This window comes from Ictidomys tridecemlineatus, unplaced genomic scaffold (assembly GCF_052094955.1).
Source record: "Ictidomys tridecemlineatus isolate mIctTri1 unplaced genomic scaffold, mIctTri1.hap1 Scaffold_636, whole genome shotgun sequence".
Classification (NCBI taxonomy): Eukaryota; Metazoa; Chordata; class Mammalia; order Rodentia; family Sciuridae; genus Ictidomys; species Ictidomys tridecemlineatus.
The window spans coordinates 146,125-158,049 of NW_027524402.1; the positions used below are offsets into that span (position 1 = coordinate 146,125).

General features: G+C 51.8%; 1 pseudogene; it reads left to right on the forward strand.

Moving 5' to 3' along the window:
• The first annotated feature begins 3,743 nt into the window (after positions 1 to 3,743).
• LOC144374314 (immunoglobulin heavy variable 4-61 pseudogene) lies at positions 3,744 to 10,923 on the forward strand (annotated as a pseudogene).
• Positions 10,924 to 11,925: the final 1,002 nt, after the last annotated feature.

Genomic DNA, 11,925 nt, shown 5'->3' on the forward strand with positions numbered 1-11,925 from the left:
CACCAGTGGCCATAGACTGACCCAGGCCTATGGGCAGGAAGAAGAGCAGGGGCCTCTACAGCTCCCTCATCCACTATAGCAGTGTCCAGGGACCTGGCCATGTAAACTAAAGTGAGAATTTCACATGTGCTAAGTGTTTGGATGTTTTTGGTTCAAGAACAAGCAAACACAGAGAAAGCATCCTTTGTAAACATAGTAACTGGATTACAGGTTTACATTTGAAGCACAAGTCCACAGATTTTCAGATAAAAAGAATAAATTTTTGATGATTCAGTCTGACAGTGAACTTTCAGGTGTATGTCAAGATACAGAGGATGGGACCCTGAAATTAATGTCTAACCTGCTGGAGCTTGGGCCACTCAGAGGCGAGGGAGAACATGGATACCCTGGTTCTTTTAGTGGGCACTGGGTGCTCAGGTCATGGCCTATCCATGGCTCTGTGCTTCATAGCACCAAGGTGAGCCTAGCCAGTGTGCCTGCTCCCCTGCCATAGGGCTTGTCCCCTTGGTCCTGGCCACAGGAAAGGCTTCTCCTGCTGTCCTGAGCTTAGGACTTGGAGAGGTTCTTCTGCAGACTCGGATGTTCACCTCACAGGGCAGTATGACTGGGCACAGTGTGCATGACACCAACCACTGCCATGGGAGACCCTCACCTACCACAGGACCTTGGTGTTGCCTCTTACTTGCCACAGATGACTAGTTTTATTATGTAGTCACAGCAGCTGTGGCTCAGTGTGTCCAGGGGCAGTGGGGGCCTCTGTGGTTGCCCCTACAGAGGTCCAGTGCATGCATAGAGATGGTGTCCATGTGCTTCTCACAGTGACAGGGCCAGAGTCCAAGATCTGTGGGGCATGGCAGCATGACACAGTCCTCAGAAAACACAGAAACTCCAAGGACAGGAAAGGAGCCCTGCAGGAGGGAGTCCCTGCAGAGGACTCCACAAGGTCATCCTCAAAGGCCTGAGGCCCTAGGGACATTGCAGTGCCCCCAAGGAGGACTGCAGAATGCAGCCAAGGACATGACCAACTCATACTGTACAGAGTCACTCAGGGGACCTCAGGGTGAGCCAGATGCAAACCTTCCTCAGGAGGCACCTGTGGCCAGCAGGGGGCGCTCAGGAGCAAGGAGTTGCTGATTGACTAGTGGATTTTTCCAGTTGTAGTTCTCATTTTTCTGTAAACGTGACACATTTCCTGAGAAAGGCCTCCACACTTATGCCTCTGGGCCTTCAATCGATGTTTATCAATTTAAAAAAATGATTAACTGGTTGATGGTGTAACCTTGAATTCCTTGGTCCTCAAATGAATGTTCAGAGAGCAATATCTTCATGTCTCATGTCCCTAAATTCTAAATTTATAAAGGTCCCTGAACATGCAATGTACTTCCTCAAAGAGTAATTTGAAATCATTAAGGCATTACAATTATTAGCATTTCTAGCAGGAGATAAATTGATGGCCCAGAACATCTGAGCCACTTTTCACAACTACACAGAGACCCACAGTTTCATGTGCTAGCTCCCAGTCTCAGGCTACCTGTTCCTGGGAAATTCTTCTCCCATCTAACACATCAACATGGTCCTGGCTATGATGTCTTCCCATCTTCTGTGCCCTGCGTCTGTGTGGACACAGGAGGTGCATTCTGCACGCTCCACATGAGACCACAGGCTTGGCAGACACAGTGCTGGTGCTGGACAGCAACAGCCTGGACATGCCTCGCCCCTTCCTGCACATGATCCTCTCACACAGTCGGTTATTTCCCTGGGATCTTTATATCAATATGAAATGAGGAGATTAAATCCCCTGGAACTGACCAGGTGGAAGGATTAACAGGACCAGGAATTTGCTGTCATGGTTCACATGTGAGGTGGCCCACAAGCTCACGTGTGAGACAAAGGAGAGAGGACTAAATTACCAGAGCTCAAACCTAAAGTGGATTAATCCACTAACATGGATTGACCTGCAGCCACTGTAGGTAGTTGGGGGTGACTGGAATACTTGTTTCACTGGGATGTGCCTTTGGGGATCACTCTGTGTCCCTGTTGGATGGAGCTCACCTGCTTCCTGGTGGCCATGTCCTGAACTGGTTTCCTCCTCCACGCCCTTCTGCCATGGTTCTCCCTCCCTGGCCAGAGCTAAGGACTTGCCACCATGCACTCCAGCCTCCTAAGTCATGACCCAAAGGAAGCTTGTCCCCTTCTCTGTTCTCAGAATTTTGGTCAGGTGACAAAACAATGTCAAATATTGATGTATTTTTAGGAGGTTTTCTTATGCCACATCAAAGATCAACTAAGTTTTTCTTATTTTCATGAACACTTTGTGCTTCTGAATGTTGAAAGCAAACTGAAGCCCAGGAACAGGTGAGGTGTTGAAGACCCCACACCTGGCACAGGTGAGAGGGAAAGACTGTCATATGGAGAGCTCCAGGATCCCCAGGTCAGGAGGGGCGGTCATCTTAAGATGCCTCCTACTTAGATGCCTGGAAGAACAGATTTCTAATCAGATGATTTGCTAGGACTTGGAAACTTCACCCAGGGGCTAACCTGGATTTGCAGGTTGTAAAAACATGGAGACCAGCAGGTCTTACCTGAGCCACCCCAGGACCAGGAGGTGGGTGCTGCAGGCTCAGTGTTTGCAGGGAGTTCATGGTCAACACCACAGGGAACAAGGAGAGGAGCCCACATGTCTTATTAGTGTGCTGCGCTCACTCAGTTAGGCAGGGGGTCAATTCCTGAACCTCATCAGGAGGTCAGCAACTACACCTGCCCTCTCAGTGACCCCACCTCACTAAGGACAGTGTCCACTGATCTCTCCAAATGCTGGGCTATGGGCAAGGCAGGTCTCACTGCAGTGATGCTGCACAGGGAAGAGACCTGGGCCTCCACCCTCCCCCAGCCTGCCCTGCATGCCGTCCTGTCTACTGTCATCCTGGCTCTGCTGCTCTGGGGGACTCAGGGGCTCTCAGCCTCAGGCTGCAGCTAAGAGCTGCCTCTGCTCCCAGGACTCTCACCTGGCCCAGCACCTCCATCCTGTCCTCTCCTGGTGGAGACCAGAGGGCAGTACAGGTGAGGGGAAGAGCTCAGGGCAGATGCCCTCCTACTGCTGTCCACAGGCATTGGCTGGACAGTCAGTAGGTCAAGCAAGGCAGAGGGTAGGGAAGGGCAGTGGGCACACAGCAGGTAGCCCCTGCCCTCCTGAGACCCTGCTCCCTCCTCTCCTGCTCAGTCTGCAGCCCCCAAATCTCACAGAGATGACAGAGAAGAACTAGTCCTGAGAACAAAGGGGGCTCTTCTCCTGGATGTGGGGAACCCCATCCTCAGCCCTGGGCTCTGTTCAGTCGTCACTGAGGGCTTCTCCTTCAGGGCTGGAGGTGAACCTGGGCCTCTTGCATGCTGGGCACGCTCCTGCCACTCTGAGACCCTCCCAGGTGCAGGGAGGAAGGGCTTGGAGGAGGCAGGGCTGGGCTTAGGAGGGTGGGCTCCCCCTCTGACAGCCTTCCAGCTCCCCTGAAACCACCTGCTCTCCTCTCACAGGTAAAGCTCCACCTGGGTTCAATACAGGGACACATCTCAGGAGCACAGAGGACCTGGGCAGCCTGACCTCAGCCTCTCCAGATATCAGAAGAGCCTCACCCACATGCAAATCCCTCCTCCTGCTCTGGGTTCAAAGGCCCTCTGGGCTGTGGGAGCTCCCAGCTCTCTGCTCAGACAGGGCTGAGGTCTCTGGGAAGGCAGGTGTGGTCTAGAAGATGAGGCTGCTGGGTCTTGTCCTGTGCCTGGTCACAGCTCCCCAAGGTGAGTGTCCCCAGTGACAGACCTGGGTCCTTGGGGAGGTTGTGGCTGCAGGTGACTGACAGGGTGTGATTGTCCTTGTCCCCAGGTGTCCTAGGCCAAGTGCAGCTACAGGAGTCAGGACCTGGCCTGGTGACGCCCTCGCAGACCCTGTCCCTCACCTGTGCTGTCTCTGGATTCTCCATCACAACCAGTGGTTACCGCTGGAGCTGGATCCGACAGCCCCCAGGGAAGGGGCTGGAGTGCATAGGGTACATATGGTATGATGGTGGTACTAACTACAGCCCATCCCTCAAGAGCCGAGTGTCCATCTCCAGAGACACGTCCAAGAACCAGTTCTCCCTGCAGCTGAGCTCTCTGACCACTGAGGACACGGCCACCTATTACTGTGCCAGAGACACAGTGAGGGGACCTCAGTGTGAGCCCAGACACAAACCTCCTGCAGGGCACCCAGGTCCAGCAGGGGGCGCTCAGCACGCAGGAGCTCAGGTGCCCCCTTCAGAGCAGCAGAGGAGAGTGGATGGTTTCTCTCCAGGTGATCAGTGTCTCCCTGGATCCCATCATGGAGAATCTGGAGGTCTCTTCTGCCTCAGATCATCCCATGCTGTTCTCTTATGGAGTCAGGAGTGTCTCTCTCCACCTGTCTCAGGTCAGGCTGCACAGTACAAGTGTGAATCTATGTCCATGTGGGTATATCTCTATGTTATGTGTGTATTTGTGCAGGAGGGTTGTGTGTGTGTGCAGGAGTGTTGTGTGTGTCTCTCTGTGAGTCTGTATGGGTGAGACCCCTGGAAGGCAGACTCTGCTACCTTGTCACATTGCTGTCCCTGAGCTCCAGGCCTGTCCCCTGCTCCAGCAGCCAGTCCCTGGGCAGCTGCAGAGGACTCACCTGGGGAAGGCTCAGCAGGCTCTCAGACACCTCCACCCATCACAGCCACGACCTGACCCTGCCAGGTGCTCTTCACACACTGACCTGGGTCACCCTCCCCAGGGCAGGCAGCTGTCAGTTCACACCAAGGCTGCAGCCTCCTCTTCCAGACCAGAGCACGGGATCCCAGAGTCCTCAGCCCACGTGCACACACTCACACACACACACACACTCACACACACACACACACTCACACACACTCACACACACACACAAAGAGTCATACACACTCTCAAACACACACACTCACACACACACTCACATTCACACACACTGACTCACATACACACTCACACTCACACACACACACACACTCACACACACTCACACACACACACACTCACACACACACTCACACACAGTGACTCACACACAGACACACTCTCTCACACACATACTCACACTCACACTACTCAGCCTACCACACAGTGTCCTTAGCTGTCATCATAGAAACGTCCTTTGACACAGTGGTTCTCCTGGTGACTGCACAGCTGCCCTCTACCCTTGCCCACATCTCCTCCTCATCTCTCCCTGGTGACCTCTCCCACCCTGGTTCATGGGTTGCCTGAGCCTTTCCCTGGGCAGGTGGCGTCCTGCATGTGGATGTGGTGTCCACGGGTCCTGCTGCTGCTGGGCTCCACCCCAGGGACCATGGCAGTTTCTGGGGTCAGTCTGGGTGTCTGCAGGGCAGTGGTCCTCTCCTGGCCTTGGGTGGTAGAGAGCTCCCTGCTGCCTCCCACCTCACAGTCTCAGAGCCCAAATGCCAGCTCTGCCAGGCTCAGGAACCCTGTGCCCACCTTAAGCCTCATCTCAGTTCACCCCACAAAGTGACTTGGCTGTGACTCACTGACCCTCAGCTCACCTGGTCTCAGTGTGCACAGAGGGCACTGGGTCCATGGACCTAGGAAGGAGCTGCTGTCAGAATTTCCCATGAAGCCTGACTTACACCTGTAAGACGTCTTCATCCTGCGTCCTCAGACTGCTCCACATTATCTCCTACAACCAGTTCTGAGGCCTTGGGATCTCATGGACAAGTTTGTCACAGACAGACCCCTCTCCTGGTGCTAATTGCTGTGACAGTCCTCTTTCCCCCCTGTGAGAACAGCACTGAGAAGACCCATGTAGAGGAGGTGAACGTCGTTTTGGCTCCAGGTTGTACAAGTTCAGTCAATGGTTGGCCCACTCCATGGCTCTGGGCCTGAGGGGAGGCAGAGCATCATGGAGGAAGGCATCAATGGAAAGAAGGGGCTCACCTCATGGAGGCCACGACACACAGGGGAAATGACAGTTTACAGTGCAGAGGAAACTCCCCAGGACACACCCCAGTGACTCCCCTCCTCCAGCCAAGCCCCACCTGCATGAAATCACCCCCATCTAGTCCATCAAACTAGGGTGGATGCACATATCAGGTTAAGATCCCATCATCTAATCATTCACCTCTGACTCCTCCTGCCCAAACACAGGAGCTTGGGGGACAGTCCACCTCCCAGAACAGAAAGATGTAACAGAAAGATGAGCAGAGTAGAGGGAGGGAACAGGAGGAGGGAAGGAGGGACTGTGGAAGGGCTGGGGACTGAATTGGAACCAGTTAGAGTCCAAGGTTGTATCATAACATCAAAACAGGCCACGCACAGTGGTGCACGTCTGTAATCCATGCAGCCAGGGAAACTGAGGCAGCAGGATCACGAGTTCAAAGCCAGCCTCAGCAAAAGCAAGTCACTAAGCAACTCAGAGCCTGTCTGTAAATAAAATACAAAATAGGGCTGGAGATGTAGCTCATGGTCAAAGGCCCCTGAGTTCAATCCCCAGTACCAAAATACAAAACAAATAAAATGCAATCTATGTGTATTTATGATGAATTAATAAAAATATATTTTTTTAAAAAGTGCTCTATATATTCAGGATCCCTTTCTATTTAAACTATATTGTAAAAGAGTTTTGCCAATTCTTTAACAAAGGCTATTTCGTTTAAATAGGAAGTGCACTGAAACCATAGATCTATTTGGGAATTAAAACACATTCATGATTTTTGTGTTTCTACTCCTGGGACACTGGGTTACCTTCAATTTCCTTCTTTTTTTCTAGAATATATCATAAATTTCAACATCTCTCTTTGAACAGATTAATTATACACCTAAGTGCTTTGCCCATTTATATATTTTTGATTCACTAATAATGTGGTTGGTCTTGTTCTTTTTCATGCCACCACCTCATGCTGCTCCCTCATGGCAGGAAGGCCCTGGTCAGTGACAGGCTCCCCTGGTTCTCAGGGAGGGGTCTGCCTTCCCCTCCCTGTCCCCTGCAGCCCTGCCCTCTTCTCAGGTCCTAACAGGATGGTGCACAGTCACACTGTCCTTCTGTCTCCTTCTGCTGCTTCTCATCCTACCACGTCCTGGAGGAAGGCAGCCTGATTGTTGTTTAAGTCTCTCTGTAAATAGTGCTGGGCAGTGTTTGGGTCACCTTTTGCATTGCTGTCACCAATATGAGTGCCAAGGGCCATGTAAAGAGGAAACATTTATTCAGGATCACAGTTTCAGAGGTCTCAGTGCACAGTCAGCTGACTGCACAGCTGTGGTCCTAGGTGAGGGAGAGCATCAGGGCAGAAGGGTAACCAGCTCAGGATATGGTAACAAGGAAGCTTAGAGAGAGCTCTGCTCACCAGGGACACAATCACAACTCCCAAAGCACACCCCCAGTGACCTACCTCCACCAACACAGCCTTCCCACATTTGGTTACCACCCAGGTGATCCACATTAGTGCCTGAGTCCACTTATTAGGATCCAATGCTCAGGATCTAATCTTTCCACCTCTACAAATCATTGCATTGCCACACAAGATCTCTTGGTGACACTCCATTTCTAAACCTTAGTGTTCTTCCCCAAGTCCCCAATGTTCAGGCCCATCTCACATTTCAAAACTCACTGAGGCCACATTCAAGAGTCACCCCTGTCTTAACAGCCCCAGGGTTACCCAAAGTCCAGGTAAAAATCTCTCCTGAGGCTCAAGGCAAACTCCTCACTGTGGGAGTAAGGTTCAAAACCAAGTTACAGGTGTCTGATATATAAAGGTGCAGAGTCAACATCTCCAGTTTGAAAGTTAGAAATAAGGCATAGAATAAAGAGATGGAAGCAAAGTAAGACCAAAGTCCAGATGGACAAGCATGTCCTGTAACTCTGTGTCCAGCACCTGGGGCACATGGCATCTTCTGCTTTACCCACAGGGCTGGTGCTGCTCAGCTCCAGCGACCTTGCTGGGTGCAGCTTCATGGCCTCTCTTGGGGCTGGTCTCTGCTGGACTCATGCAGTTTCCTTGGCATAAATTCCATGTTGCTGGCATCTCTTATTGGGGACTGTGCCCCTGGAGTTTCACCTTTCTCCTCACGTCTCCATGCACCGACCTCTCAGGGGCAAACCACAGGGACTGTGACCCTCCAATCTCTGGCCTTCCCCACCTTCCTTGGAGTCTTGTTGGAAGACCTGTCCCTACCTCCAGTGTCCAGCAATCCTGCAGAACCTGCACCATGTGGTTGGCTCCCAGGTCTGCCACCATCTCCAGCAGTGACCAGGCCTCCTGGGACCATGGCCACAGTGGCCTCTGCCTGCCTGGGTGGCTGAGAATGGTGAAATGACTTTCTACTCCCCTTGTGCAAGCAGGGTGTCCCGTGGTCTCTTCTCACCTTGAGGCTGAGATGGGGGTGGTCCTGCCAATGTCTGAGGTGCTGCAAAGCCATCTTTTATCTTGTTTCCAGGGAAGTATTTAGCATTTCTCTAGTGACAGTGTTGTCTTGAACAATCCCAGTTTCTTTAGCCTCAGTTGCACTCACACATTTCTAACTGTACTGCAGGATTTCCACACCTTTCTGCTCTGCTCCTCCTCCTCATTATCACACTAAATGGCTAAAACCAGGCAGCCTTCTCCATGCCTCCGCCTGAAGGCTGTGCTGTGCTGAAAGTCCCTCTGCTATTTTAACAAGTGCATCCCTTTAGACCAGCTTCACAAGAGGAATCAGGACCTGGGGGAAAGTAGGCAATTCTGTGACAGAGTTATGGTCTCCTCAGCTCCCACCATGAGCCCCTCCCCCTATCAAACTCACACACAGTGGTCTGACACTTTTCCAGTGTGTGTTTGTAGATCTTTCTATAATCTTCCACAAACACCAAAAAGCTCCAAATACTTTTGAACCACACAATCATGTTAGTGGCAATGACCCCCCATTTGCCTACCTGTTCCTATTTTAGTCAGTATTTGCATTGCTGTGATCAAAACGCCTGTCATGAACACTGGGTGAGAAAAAGGTTCAGTCCCCCACCATCTAACTCCATTACTTACGACACAGTTAATGCAGAACTTCATGTCAGAGGTGTTTGGAGAAGGAAAGCTGCTCAGCACAGTGGCATGAGGAATGAGAGAGAGAGAGGGAGAGAGACAGAAAGGGAGAGAGAGAGAGAGAGAGAGAGAGAGAGAGAGAGAGAGAGAGAGAGAGAGAGAGAGAGAGAGACTGACTCCACTCATCAGGCACAAAAATAAGCCCCAAAATATAACCCCCCCCAGGGACCTGTACCTACAGACACACCCTAACTGTCTACATTTACCAAACCCACTTAATCCCTGTTGGTGCATTAATCCACTGATTTATCCCGACCTTCAGAATCTGACCCTGTCACCTCTGCAAATTCTTCCAATGTCTCACACAAGACGGTAGGAGCACCTCAGATTTAAACTAAAGCTGATATTCACCTTCCAACATGGCTCTTTGAAAGAAGTGATAGGAAGGGATCTTCAGAGAATCCTGGACCTGTACCAGTAGATGCATGTGAGAGGGCACAGGCTGGGGTTCTGTGCCCAAATGACAGCTGTGGCATATCAGGACAACAGCAGAGCAGCTGATCTTGTGGGCTCCATGATGAGGGTCAAAGAGACAATTTAAGTGTCCAAAAGAGAATCATGGCACTAAAAGTAGAGGACAATATTGTTTTCCTAAGGTCCCTGCTGTAGAGATCACACACAGAGTTCCTGCTACAATCCCCAATGTGTGCCTTTCCAGACTGGAGGTCACATGTGCCGTCCACCTCCTCAGGGTCTCATGGTGAGGAGGGCTGGGCTGGGATCTCCATGCCACCACCACTCTCAGGAGATCTCACCACAGTCCAGGACTCAGTGACATGTGGTCATGGAGGGCAAGTCACAGAGTGACTCTCCACTAAGGGCAGAATCCACAGGACCAGCTGCCCCTGCAGGACCTTGTCTCTCCACAGGAAAAGGCAAGAACCAGGCCTGAGTGCTCTGCCAACAGTCTAGGAGTGGACTCAGGTGAGCAGGGTCTACACCCCACTGAATCACAGTGTGTGCAGCTTATGAGCACCAACCCTCCCAGGGACATCCTTGTCACTTCACAGTCCAGAGCAAGGTACATGGAGAAAGTGGAGCTCAGTCATGAGTCACCCAAAGTCTTCCAGCACCTGATGAGCTTTGGGTCTAAGGGAATCTGCTCTGAATGACAGAGATTGCAACATTCAGATGTTCCATCAACTCTGGAACCCCAAAGCTGAACATGAGCTTATGGTGACTGCACATGTATTAGAATCACAATTCTGTAACTTAGGGTGAGATATAGGTGTGTATCGCCTGCACTTCTGTGATCTGTTCACACACACACACACACACACACACACACACAAACACACGAACACAAACACACACACACAGAGAGCCATTAGCCCTATGTCCTCTGGGAGGTGAGCCTGGTCACCAGTTCCCAAAGCCCTCTGTCATGTGTTCCCTGGAAAGTGCCACCACATATCCACCCTGGAATGAGGGTTCCCTGGGCCTGGTGACATACACCCCAGGCAGGGGATGGACCTTCCTGAAGACACAGTCAGCTGCCCCCCCCCAGAGCAAGGTGTCTGCCCTCCCTCCACATCCTGGACCCAAGCCTCCCCGCATCAGATGCACAATGAGGCCCAGGTGGAACCACAGACCTGCTCACTCACATTCAGGGTCTTCTCCAGCTACAAGGGGTTTTCTAGGATGGGAACCTGCTCTGGGGAACGTGGGGACATCCTGGTTCTTTTTCCTTTTGCTGGAGGCTCCCAGATGTGAGGTCTCAGGGACTCAGGGAGGAAGACCTGGGGCAGCTGCATCTGAGTTCAAGACTCGCTCTGCTTCTCTGTCCCAGGTCCTCTCCCAGGTGCAGCTGAAGGAGTCATGACCCAGGTGGTGAAGCCCTCAAAGACATTGTCCCTAGTCTGTGACATCTCTGGATTCTCCATCACCAGTGGTTACTGCTGGAGCTGGTTCCACAGACTCTGGCAAGGGACTTCAGTGAATGGGCTCACTGATGATAATGGAGGCACAACTTATAACCCCTCCCTGAAGGTGGAGTCTCCATGTCCAGAGACCACGTAAGGACCAGTTCTCCCTACAGTTGAGATCTGTGATCGACAAGGATGGAGCTCTATATGACTGTGCAGGACCACAGTGAGGGTACTCCAGGGTGACCCCAAGCACAAGCCTACCCTGCTTGGTAGCTAGGAACAAACAGGGACATTAGGACCAGCAGGGAGCTACGGACCAGCAGGGGACCAGAATCAGTATCAGAAAATCAGGACCAACATGGGAAGCTCAGACCAGGGGTGGAGCTCAGAACAAGCAGGTGCACTGGGGAACCATGAGGGACAGGAAGGGAACAAGGAGCAGGTGCAGAGAGGAAGCTGGGAGTGAGGGGCTTCCTGTAGGCCTCTGGGGTTTCCTAACCTTCTCTACCTTATAGAACCTCAGAGACCCTGCAATGCACCTGCTGTGGAGGACCTGAGAATGTCGAAGCCCCTGGCATGGAGCAGATTCTTTGTTAAATTTTCCTGCATTCATAGGTACATGTTTTCTTCATCTCATTCTTATGAATCTCTCTGAGAGGCAAACACCCCTTGTACACAACTGAAAGTAGACTGCAGTCTGCACAACTCAAGGGCCTTTGGAGGATGGAAGCATCAGAGTCATTACCCTCATCTGAAGCTGAGTCTGCTGTGTTGTCATCAGAGGGACAGCTGCATGCAGGACTCAGTGTCTCTGATTAAGAATGAGGGCCTCATGCCTGTCCTCGTGGTCTGAGAACTTCCAATCCCTGCAGCACCATTGAACTGTCCTGAGGAGGCAGGAGCAGAGGTCCAGGTGCCTGAGCATGGCCTGTGGTCAGCTCAGGACACGTGGTACA